The sequence below is a fragment of the Salmo trutta genome, unplaced genomic scaffold (genome assembly GCF_901001165.1).
Source record: "Salmo trutta unplaced genomic scaffold, fSalTru1.1, whole genome shotgun sequence".
In the NCBI taxonomy this organism is placed as follows: Eukaryota; Metazoa; Chordata; class Actinopteri; order Salmoniformes; family Salmonidae; genus Salmo; species Salmo trutta.
The window spans coordinates 37,868-50,276 of NW_021823247.1; the positions used below are offsets into that span (position 1 = coordinate 37,868).

General features: G+C 44.9%; 1 pseudogene; it reads right to left on the minus strand.

Annotated features, from left to right (window-relative positions):
* Window positions 1–11,071, minus strand: part of LOC115189902 (FERM, ARHGEF and pleckstrin domain-containing protein 1-like) — a 48,188-nt pseudogene extending 37,117 nt beyond the window's left edge.
* Between the last annotated feature and the right edge of the window lie 1,338 nt (window positions 11,072–12,409).

Here is a 12,409-nt window from a genome sequence, read left to right on the forward strand (position 1 = left end):
TCCATTACCCTAATAGAATCCATTACACTAATAGAATCCATGTATATTAAAACTAATAGAATCCATGAAACTAATAGAATCCATTAAACTAATAGAATCCATGTAATATTAAACTAATAGAACCACTAGAATCCTAATAGAATCCATTAAACTAATAGAATCCATTAAACTAATAGAATCCATTAAACTAATAGAAATCCATGTATATTAAACTAATATAATCCATTAAACTAATAGAATCCATGTATATTAACTAATAGAATCCACTAAACTAATAGAATCCATGTATATTAAACTAATAGAATCCATGAAACTAATAGAATCCATGTATATTAAACTAATAGAATCCATTACACTAATAGAATCCATTAAAATAATAGAATCCATTAAACTAATAGAATCCATGTATATGAAACTAATAGAATCCATTAAACTAATAGAATCCATGTATATGAAACTAATAGAATCCATGAAACTATAGAATCCATGACACTAATAGAATCCATTAAACTAATAGAATCCATGTATATTAAACGAATAGAATCCATGTATATTAAACTAATAGAATCCATGAAACTAATAGAATCATGAAACTAATAGAATCCATTAAACTAATAGAATCCATTAAACTAATAGAATCCATGTATATTACACTAATAGAATCCATTACACTAATAGAATCCATTACACTAATAGAATCCATTACACTAATAGAATCCATGAAACTATAGAATCCATGAAACTAATAGAATCCATGACACTAATAGAATCCATGACACTAATAGAATCCATGAAACTAATAGAATCCATTACACTAATAGAATCCATTACACTAATAGAATCCATTACACTAATAGAATCCATTACACTAATAGAATCCATTACACTCATAGAATCCATTACACTCATAGAATCCATTACACTAATAGAATCCATTACACTAATAGAATCCATTACACTAACAGAATCCATTAAACTAATAGAATCCATTAAACTAATAGAATCCGTTAAACTAATAGAATCCATTACACTAATAGAATCCATGTATATTAAACTAATAGAATCCATTAAACTAATAGAATCCATGAAACTAATAGAATCCATGAAACTAATAGAATCCATGACACTAATAGAATCCATGACACTAATAGAATCCATGACACTAATAGAATCCATTAAACTAATAGAATCCATGAAATTAATAGAATCCATGAAACTAATAGAATCCATTACACTAATAGAATCCATGTATATTAAACTAATAGAATCCATTAAACTAATAGATCCATGAAACTAATAGAATCCATTAAACTAATAGAATCCATGAAACTAATAGAATCCATGTATATTAAACTAATAGAATCCATGAAACTAATAGAATCCATGTATATTAAACTAATAGAATTCCATGAAACTAATAGAATCCATGAAACTAATAGAATCCATGAAACGAATAGAATCCATGAAACTAATAGAATCCATGAAACTAATAGAATCCATGAAACTAATAGAATCCATGAAACTAATAGAATCCATGAAACTATAGAATCCTGAAACTAATAGAATCCATGAAACTAATAGAATCCATGTATATTAAAACTAATAGAATCCATGTATATTAAACTAATAGAATCCATTAAAACTAATATACCATTAAACTAATAGAATCCATTACACTAATAGAATCCAATTACACTAAGAGAATCCATTAAACTAATAGAATCCATTACACTATAAGTCCATTAAACTAATAGAATCCATTAAACTAATAGAATCCATTAAACGAATAGAATCCATGTATATTAAACTAATAGAATCCATTAAACTAATAGAATCCATGTATATTAAACTAATATAATCCATTAAACTAATAGAATCCATGTATATTAAACTAATAGAAATCCATGAAACTATAGAATCCATGAAACTAATAGAATTCCATGAAACTAATAGAATCCATTACACTAATAGAATCCATGTTATATTAAACTAATAGAATCCATGAAACTAATAGAATCCTTAAACTAATAGAATCCATTAAACTAATAGAATCCATTAAACGAATAGAATCCATGTATATTAAACCATAGAATCCATTAAACTAATAGAATCCATTAAACTAATAGAATCCATTAAACTAATAGAATCCTTACACTAATAGAATCCATTAAACTAATAGATCCATTACACTAATAGAATCCATGAAACTAATAGAATCCATGAAACTAATAGAATCCATTAAACTATAGAATCCATTACACTAATAGAATCCATGTATATGACACTAATAGAATCCATTACACGATAGAATCCATTACACTAATAGAATCCATGAAATAATAGAATCCATGAAACTAATATAATCCATTACACTAATAGAATCCATTAAACGAATAGAATCCATGAATCTAATAGAATCCATTACACTAAGAGAATCCATTACACTAATAGAATCCATGAAACTAATAGAATCCAATTACACATAATAGAATCCATTAAACTATAAATCCATTAAACTAATAGAATCCATTATATTAAGAATAATGTAATCCATGAACATAAGTGCTACTAACCAAAATGTTGGACTAACATATTGCTCTCCGCCTCCCTGGAGAGGGAGGTAGTACGAGGACGACGAGGGGTGGAGGGGATAGAGGGGGTTGGTTTGGGGGGTGGAGAGAACTAACATATTGCTCTCCGCCTCCCCACCAACACGAGAGACTTTGAGTTACTAAATCTGCTGAGTGGAAATAGTTTCCTGTTTCCTGTATGTGAGCCGGAATTAGGCTCTTCCATCCTTCCTGTTCTGATCTGGGCTGGCTGGTCTCCTGAGGGGCCGGGTTTGGTTAGGGGGGGTGGAGAGGGGCTGGCTGGTCTCCTGATGGCCGGGGTTGGTTTGGGGGTGGAGAGGGGCCGTGGTTGGTTAGGGGGGTGGAGAGGGGGTCATCTGATCCTAGATCTGTGGTTAGGGACGTCTACACTCAGGAAGACTAGGGACTGGGGTCATCTGGTCCTAGATCTGTAGTTAGGGACGTCTACACTCAGGGAAGACTAAAGCCTAGGACTGGTGCCCATCTCTGGGAGGAGAGGCTGGGAGAGAGAGCAGAGGGAGGGAGGGATGAGACGGAGGAAGTGGTCCTGGCACACACCCAAGGAATGGTATGAGTCATCTCAGATGGAATTCTGGGAAAAAAGGAAGGACAGGGACAGTCTCGATCCATCAGTCCCACAATAGTTTTTACAGGGAAGGCTGGAAGGCAGGGCAGCGGCAAGAGGAGCTTTATGGATAACCATCTCTAACCATCTATGTGGGCGCGGTGACAGAGGCATTGCCAAGCCTGTCAGATTAACAACAACACTGTAGACATAACACTGGGCCTGGCTACTGATGTACATCAAGCTTCTTCTACAGCAGCTAAATCACCATCTAACTTCTCATCTTTCTGATTTAATCTGTCATGTACCTTTTTACTGAGGAGAGGCTTCTGTCTGGTCTACCATAAAGGCCTGATTGGTGGAGTGTTGCAGAGATGGTTGTCCTTCTGGAAGGTTCTACCATTCTCCACAGAGGAACTCTGGAGCTCTGTTAGAGTGACCATCGGGGTTTTTAGTCACCTCCCTGACCAAGGCCCCTTTACCCCGATTGGTCAGTTTTGGGCCGGGCGGCCAGCTCTAGGAAGAGTCTTGGTGGTTCCAAACTCTTCAATTTCAGAATGATGGAGGCCACTGTGTTCTTGGGGACCTTTCCCCAGATCTGAACCTCGACACAGTCCTTGCAAACATTTCTAAAAACCTGTTTTTGCTTTGTCATTATGGGGGTATGTGATGTCATTATTGGGGTATTGTGATGTCATTATGGGGGTATTGTGATGTCATTATGGGGGTATTGTGATGTCATTATGGGGGTATTGTGATGTCATTACGGGGTATTGTGATGTCATTACGGGGGTATTGTGATGTCATTACGGGGGTATTGTGATGTCATTACGGGGGTATTGTGATGTCATTATGGGGGTATTGTGATGTCATTACGGGGGGTATTGTGATGTCAGTATGGGGGGTATTGTGATGTCATTACGGGGTATTGTGATGGCATTACGGGGGTATTGTGATGTCATTACGGGGGTATTGGGTATAGATATCTGAGAAAAATTATAATATTGAATCAATTTTAGAATAAGGCTGTAACGTAACAAAATGTGGAAGAAAGTCAAAGGGGTCTGAATATTTTCCGAAGGCGCCTGAATTTTCCCCCCAAAAACATTATTGGTTACTGATTACTATGCGGTTGCATCAAACATACATTTTACAAATCTGCAATGTTGAAATTTCCCACTTTAATTACGGAACAAGTAAAACATGATTTCCACCAGTCGACATTATAAATAGCAGCATCGTGACCGCCGTAGAGGCCTGCAGCTCCGCGAAACACGAGGAGCAACATGACAACCCGATCTAAATAAACACGTCTTCATTTAAAGCCAAAACACACAGCACCACTTCATCTGACAGGCTATCGATAGGTAACCTCGGTAGAGCGACGCAGCACCACTTCATCTGACAGTCCTATCGATAGGTAACCGCGTAGACGACGCAGCACCACTTCATCTGACAGCCTATCAATAGGTAACCTCGTAGACGACGCAGCACCACTTCATCTGACAGCCTCTCGTAGGTAACCTCGTAGACGACGCAGCACCCCTCATCTGACAGCCTATCGTAGGTAACCTCGTAGACGATGCAGGCACCACTTCATCTGATAGCCTATCGAATGTAACCTCGTAGACGATGCAGCACCACTTCATCTGAACAGCCTATCGATAGGTAACCTCGTAACGACGCGCACCACTTCATCTGATAGCCTATCGATAGGTAACCTCGTAGACGACGAAGTCACCACTTCATCTGACAGCCTATCGATAGGTAACCTCGTAGACGACGCAGCACCACTTCATCTGACAGCCTATCGATAGGTAACCGCTTATACGACGCAGCACCACTTCATCTGACAGCCTATCAATAGGTAACCTCGTAGACGACGCAGCACCACTTCATCTGACAGCCTATCGATAGGTAACCTCGTAGACGACGCAGCACCACTTCATCTGACAGCCTATCGATAGGTAACCTCGTAGACGATGCAGCACCACTTCATCTGACAGCCTATCGATAGGTAACCTCGTAGACGACGCAATATCAGAGCCACGGACAGCGATCGGGGAAGTCTACACTTTGTATGTGACCCAAACTCTAACTTTACAGGAGGGTCCGGAGAAAGGTAGAGTGGGGTTAGGGTTAGGGGTTAGGGTTAGGGGTTAGGGGTTAGGGGTTAGGGGTTAGAAAGGTAGAGTGGGGTTAGGGGTTAGGGGTTAGAAAGGTAGAGTGGGGTTAGGGTGAGGGTTAGGGGTTAGGGTTAGGGGTTAGGGGTTAGGGTTAGGGGTTAGGGGTTAGAAAGGTAGAGTGGGGTTAGGGGTTAGGGGTTAGGGGTTAGAAAGGTAGAGTGGGGTTAGGGGTTAGGGGTTAGAAAGGTAGAGTGGGGTTAGGGTGAGGGTTAGGGTTAGGGGTTAGGGGTTAGAAAGGTAGAGTGGGGTTAGGGGTTAGAAAGGTAGAGTGGGGTTAGGGGTTAGGGGTTAGAAAGGTAGAGTGGGGTTAGGGTTAGGGTTAGGGGTTAGGGGTTAGGGGTTAGGGGTTAGAAAGGTAGAGTGGGGTTAGGGGTTAGGGGTTAGAAAGGTAGAGTGGGGTTAGGGTTAGGGGTTAGGGTTAGGGTTAGGGGTTAGGGTTAGGGGTTAGGGGTTAGGGTTAGGGTTAGGGGTAGGGGTTAGGGGTAGGGGTTAGGGGTTAGAAAGGTAGAGTGGGGTTAGGGTGAGGGTTAGGGGTTAGGGGTTAGGGTTTAGGGGTTAGGGGTTAGGGGTTAGAAAGGTAGAGTGGGGTTAGGGTGAGGGTTAGGGGTTAGAAAGGTAGAGTGGGGTTAGGGTTAGGGGTTAGGGGTTAGAAAGGTAGAGTGGGGTTAGGGGTTAGGGGTTAGAAAGGTAGAGTGGGGTTAGGGGTTAGGGGTTAGGGGTTAGAAAGGTAGAGTGGGGTTAGGGTGAGGGTTAGGGGTTAGAAAGGGAGAGTGGGGTTAGGGTGACTCACACATGCTTGCGGTGGTGGTTAGGGTTAGGGTTAGGGGTTAGGGGTTAGGGGTTAGGGTTAGAGGGTTAGGGTTAGGGTTAGGGGTTAGGGGTTAGGGGTTAGGGTTAGAGGGGGTTAGGGGTTAGGGGTTAGAAAGGTAGAGTGACTCACACATGCTTGCGGTGGTACTCTGTGATCCTGTCCATCAGGGTGTCTTGGTTTGGTATGTACTTGTTGTGAAGAAGGTGCTGAAAACTCTGGACCTCATCAAAGTCCCCGATCTCAGCTGTGGAGAGAAGAAGAGAGGACCGAGAAAGAGGAGAGAGAGAGGGACGAGAGGGAGGAGAGAAGGGAGAGGAGAGACGAGAGGGAGGAGAGAAGGAGAGGAGAGAAGGGAGAGGAGAGACGAGAGGGAGGAGAGAAGGGAGAGGAGAGAGGAGAGAGAGGGAGAGGCGAGGGAGGAGAGACGAGAGGGAGGAGAGACGAGAGGGAGGAGAGAGAGGGAGAGGAGAGAGGAGAGACCGAGAAAGAGGAGAGAGGAGAGACGAGAGGGAGGAGAGAAGGGAGAGGAGAGACGAGAGGGAGGAGAGAAGGGAGAGGAGAGAAGGGAGAGGAGAGACGAGAGGGAGGAGACGAGAGGGAGGAGAGACGAGAGGGAGAGAGAGACGAGAGAAAGAGGAGAGAGAGGGAGAGCAGAAATTAGGAGTCAGAAGGGAGATGGGAGGAGAGACGAGGGGAGGAGAGAAGAGAGGGGGAGAGAGGGGAGAGGAGAAGAGAGGGAGGAAAGACGAGAGGGAGGAGAGAGGGTAGAGGAGAGAGAGAGGGAGGAAAAGAGAGAGAGGGAGGAGAAGAGGGAGAGGGAGGAGAAGAGAGGGAGAAGAGACGAGAGGGAGGGAGGAGAAGAGAGAGGGAGAGAGAGACGAGAGGGAAGAGAGAGGGGAGAAGAGAGACGAGAGGGAGGAGAAGAGAGAGGAGAAGAGAGAGGGAGGAGAAGAGAGGGAGGAGAGAGAGAGGGGGGAGAAGAGAGAGGGAGGAGAGACGAGACGGAGGAGAAGAGACGAGAGGGAGGAGAGAGGGGAGAGGAGTGTTACTGAATAACCAAGAGAAGAGTTTAATTCACACAGGCGTTTCCCCACTAGAGCCTGAACTGGCCAGTTATTCCCTCTGTATCAGGTATTCAGCAACAGTCTCTCCAGATTACCCAAAGGGGGTGATTTTTCTGACAGGTATTTTTATGTATCCAGAGAAATGGTTCAGCCTGAATGACAATGGCTCCTCTACGCATATTAACCGCCTCATCAACTCAGTTTGGAACTGGAGCCGGTACCCACTGGAGCCGGCCGGTACCCACTGGAGCCGGCCGGTACCCACTGGAGCCGGTACGTACCCACTGGAGCCGGTACGTACCCACTGGAGCCGGTACGTACCCACTGGAGCCGGTACGTACCCACTGGAGCCGGCCGGTACCCACTGGAGCCGGCCGGTACCCACTGGAGCCGGTACCCTCTGGAGCCGGTACCCTCTGGAGCCGGTACGTACCCACTGGAGCCGGTACGTACCCACTGGAGCCGGTACGTACCCACTGGAGCCGGTACGTACCCACTGGAGCCGGTACGTACCCACTGGAGCCGGTACGTACCCACTGGAGCCGGTACGTACCCACTGGAGCCGGTACGTACCCACTGGAGCCGGTACGTACCCACTGGAGCCGGCCGGTACCCACTGGAGCCGGCCGGTACCCACTGGAGCCGGCCGGTACCCACTGGAGCCGGCCGGTACCCACTGGAGCCGGCCGGTACCCACTGGAGCCGGCCGGTACCCACTGGAGCCGGCCGGTACCCACTGGAGCCGGCCGGTACCCACTGGAGCCGGCCGGTACCCACTGGAGCCGGCCGGTACCCACTGGAGCCGGCCGGTACCCACTGGAGCCGGCCGGTACCCTCTGGAGCCGGCCGGTACCCTCTGGAGCCGGTACCCTCTGGAGCCGGTACCCTCTGGAGCCGGTACCCTCTGGAGCCGGTACGCTCTGGAGCCGGTACCCTCTGGAGCCGGTACCCTCTGGAGCCGGTACCCTCTGGAGCCGGTACCCTCTGGAGCCGGTACCCTCTGGAGCCGGTACCCTCTGGAGCCGGTACTAAAATAAATCAGGAAGCTCTAACTATATTATAATATAAAGTATGCTCACACTGGACGATATGTGAGACCAGCAGAGCAGCACTGGTGTCGTTACAGGTCAGACGTCCACACGCCAAATCATGCTTTATCTGGAGAGCAAACAGGTACCTGAGAGAGAGAGAGGAGGAGAGAGAGAGAGGAGAAGGAGAGAGAGAGAGAGGAGGAGAAGGAGAGAGAGAGAGAGAGAGAGGAGAAGAGAGAGAGAGAGGAGAAGAGAGACAGAGAGAGAGGAGAGAGAGAGAGAGAGAAGGAAGGAGAGAGAGAGAGGGAGAGAGAGAGAAGGAGAGACAGAGAGAGGAGAAGGAGAGACAGAGAGAGAGGAGAAGGAGAGAGAGAGAGGAGAAGGAGAGAGAGAGGAGACACATGGTAACTATTAGCCTGTGTTTCCAGCTTCAGCGAGTTCTGCCCAGTCAGAAACCTGCTTTGTAATGGCAGAGCCTTGAAACCCCAACCCTCCTTACAGGGTCAGCTAACAGTCACATCAGATGCCTTGGCAGACAGTGAATCCACAAATAGCATGAGAATGTTGCCAAGCCATAAAACAGCTCTCCATCCATCTGATTGAATCCCCGAGCTGACAAGGTAAAAACCTGTTGTTCTGCCCTATATCTCTGATCACACATCAACACAGGCCAATATCTCTGATACCGATGACAAGCATACCCATAACATGATGCAGCCACCACCATGCTTGAATACCGATGACAAGCATACCCATAACATGATGCAGCCACCACCATGCTTGAATACCGATGACAAGCATACCCATAACATGACGCAGCCACCACCATGCTTGAATACCGATGACAAGCATACCCATAACATGACGCAGCCACCACCATGCTTGAATACCGATGACAAGCATACCCATAACATGACGCAGCCACCACCATGCTTGAATACCGATGACAAGCATACCCATAACATGACGCAGCCACCACCATGCTTGAATACCGATGACAAGCATACCCATAACATGACGCAGCCACCACCATGCTTGAATACCGATGACAAGCATACCCATAACATGACGCAGCCACCACCATGCTTGAATACCGATGACAAGCATACCCATAACATGATATAGCCACCACCATGCTTGAACAGTTCAAACCTCAAGTGTTATGTTGTGATTTGCCCCCCCCCCAAAAAAAATAACACTTTGTATTCAGGATTTAAAGTTAATTTCTTTGCCACGTTTTGTTGCAGTATTACTTTAGTTGTCTTGTTGCCAACAGGATACATGTTATGGTACATTTTTAATGTATTTTTTAATGTATTTTATTCCCTCAACAGTAGGTTACACTGCGTCTGATCCCTCAACAGTAGGTTACACTGCGTCTGATCCCACAACAGTAGGTTACACTGCGTCTGATCCCTCAACAGTAGGTTACACTGCGTCTGATCCCTCAACAGTAGGTTACACTGCGTCTGATCCCTCAACAGTAGGTTACACTGCGTCTGATCCCTCAACAGTAGGTTACACTGCGTCTGATCCCTCAACAGTAGGTTACACTGCGTCTGATCCCTCAACAGTAGGTTACACTGCGTCTGATCCCTCAACAGTAGGTTACACTGCGTCTGATCCCTCAACAGTAGGTTACACTGCGTCTGATCCCTCAACAGTAGGTTACACTGCGTCTGATCCCTCAACAGTAGGTTACACTGTGTCTGATCCCTCAACAGCGTCCCTCAACAGTAGGTTACACTGTGTCTGATCCCTCAACAGTAGGTTACACTGCGTCTGATCCCTCAACAGTAGGTTACACTGCGTCTGATCCTCAACAGTAGGTTACACTGCGTCTGATCCCTCAACAGTAGGTTACACTGCGTCTGATCCCTCAACAGTAGGTTACACTGCGTCTGGTCCCTCAACAGTAGGTTACACTGCGTCTGATCCCTCAACAGTAGGTTACACTGCGTCTGATCCCTCAACAGTAGGTTACACTGCGTCTGATCCCTCAACAGTAGGTTACACTGCGTCTGATCCCTCAACAGTAGGTTACACTGCGTCTGATCCCTCAACAGTAGGTTACACTGCGTCTGATCCCTCAACAGTAGGTTACACTGCGTCTGATCCCTCAACAGTAGGTTACACTGCGTCTGATCCCTCAACAGTAGGTTACACTGCGTCTGATCCCTCAACAGTAGGTTACACTGCGTCTGATCCCTCAACAGTAGGTTACACTGCGTCCCCTCTTCTCTTGTTAAGGACATATTGACTCCCGTTAGAACTGCTGGAGATGCAAACACAGGAAGGAGGCTTCTGACCACTTCCTGTTACACTTCCTGTCCCTGTTTGTTTTGGCCTCTGAGTTGTAGGATACGCTGGACTCATGAGACATTGACCTCTGTAAACATCAGGAAAGAAAAAGCACTGTAACTCTACAGAATGGTGAAGTTATTTTCCCGTTGATGGTTCAGGGTGTGTACAGAATGGTGATGGTTCAGGGTGTGTACAGAATGGTGATGGTTCAGGGTGTGTACAGAATGGTGATGGTTCAGGGTGTGTACAGAATGGTGATGGTTCAGGGTGTGTACAGAATGGTGATGGATCAGGGTGTGTTCAGAAGGGTGATCAGGGTGTGTTCAGAATGGTGATGGATCAGGGTGTGTTCAGAATGGTGATGGATCAGGGTGTGTTCAGAATGGTGATGGATCAGGGTGTGTTTGTTGAGAAGAAGAACAGGAAGACTCATCCACTCTCACCGTGTCAGCTCCTCCAGCAGCTGTGTGTCTGGAGGGAAGAACTTCACCACAAAACGAAGGATGGTGTTCTTAGGGCCTGTGGGGAGAGAGAGAGAGAGAGAGAGGAGAGAGAGAGAGAGAGAGAGAGAGAGAGAGAGAGAGAGAGAGACAGAGAGAGAGAGAGAGAGAGACAGAGCATAATGTAGTTAAAAAGGGTTGTCCTCTCAGTACTATATTCCATTAATACTATACAGGGTTGTCCTCTCAGTACTATATTCCATTAGTACTATACAGGGTTGTCCTCTCAGTACTATATTCCACTTGTACTATACAGGACTGTCCTTTCAGTACTATATTCCACTAGTACTATACAGGGTTGTCCTCTCAGTACTATATTCCATTAGTACTATACAGGGCTGTCCTCTCAGTACTATATTCCACTAGTACTATACAGGGCTGTCCTCTCAGTACTATATTCCATTAGTACTATACAGGGCTGTCCTCTCAGTACTATATTCCATTAGTACTATACAGGGCTGTCCTCTCAGTATTCCATTAGTACTATACAGGGTTGTCCTCTCAGTACTATATTCCATTAGTAATACAGGGTTGTCCTCTCAGTACTATATTCCATTAGTACTATACAGGGTTGCCCTCTCAGTACTATATTCCATTAGTACTATACAGGGTTGTCCTCTCAGTACTATATTCCATTAGTACTATACAGGGTTGTCCTCTCAGTACTATATTCCATTAGTACTATACAGGGTTGTCCTCTCAGTACTATATTCCATTAGTACTATACAGGGTCCTCTCAGTACTATATTCCACTAGTACTATACAGGGTTGTCCTCTCAGTACTATATTCCATTAGTACTATACAGGGTTGTCCTCTCAGTACTATATTCCATTAGTACTACACAGGGTCGTCCTCTCAGTACTATACAGGGTTGTCCTCTCAGTACTATATTCCATTAGTACTATACAGGGTTGTCCTCTCAGTACTATATTCCACTAGTACTATACAGGGTTGTCCTCTCAGTACTATATTCCACTAGTACTATACAGGGCTGTCCTCTGAGTACTATATTCCATTAGTACTATACAGGGTTGTCCTCTCAGTACTATATTCCATTAGTACTATACAGGGTTGTCCTCTCAGTGCTATATTCCACTAGTACTATACAGGGTTGTCCTCAGTACTATATTCCATTAGTACTATACAGGGCTGTCCTCTCAGTACTATTCCATTAGTACTATACAGGGTTGTCCTCTCAGTACTATATTTCCTATACAGGGTCCTCTCAGTACTATATACATTTTACATTTACATTTTAGTCATTTAGCAGACGCTCTTATCCAGAGCGACTTACAGTAGTAAATGCATACATTTCATTTCATGCATTTTTTTTTTTTTTTTTTTTTTTTTTTTTGT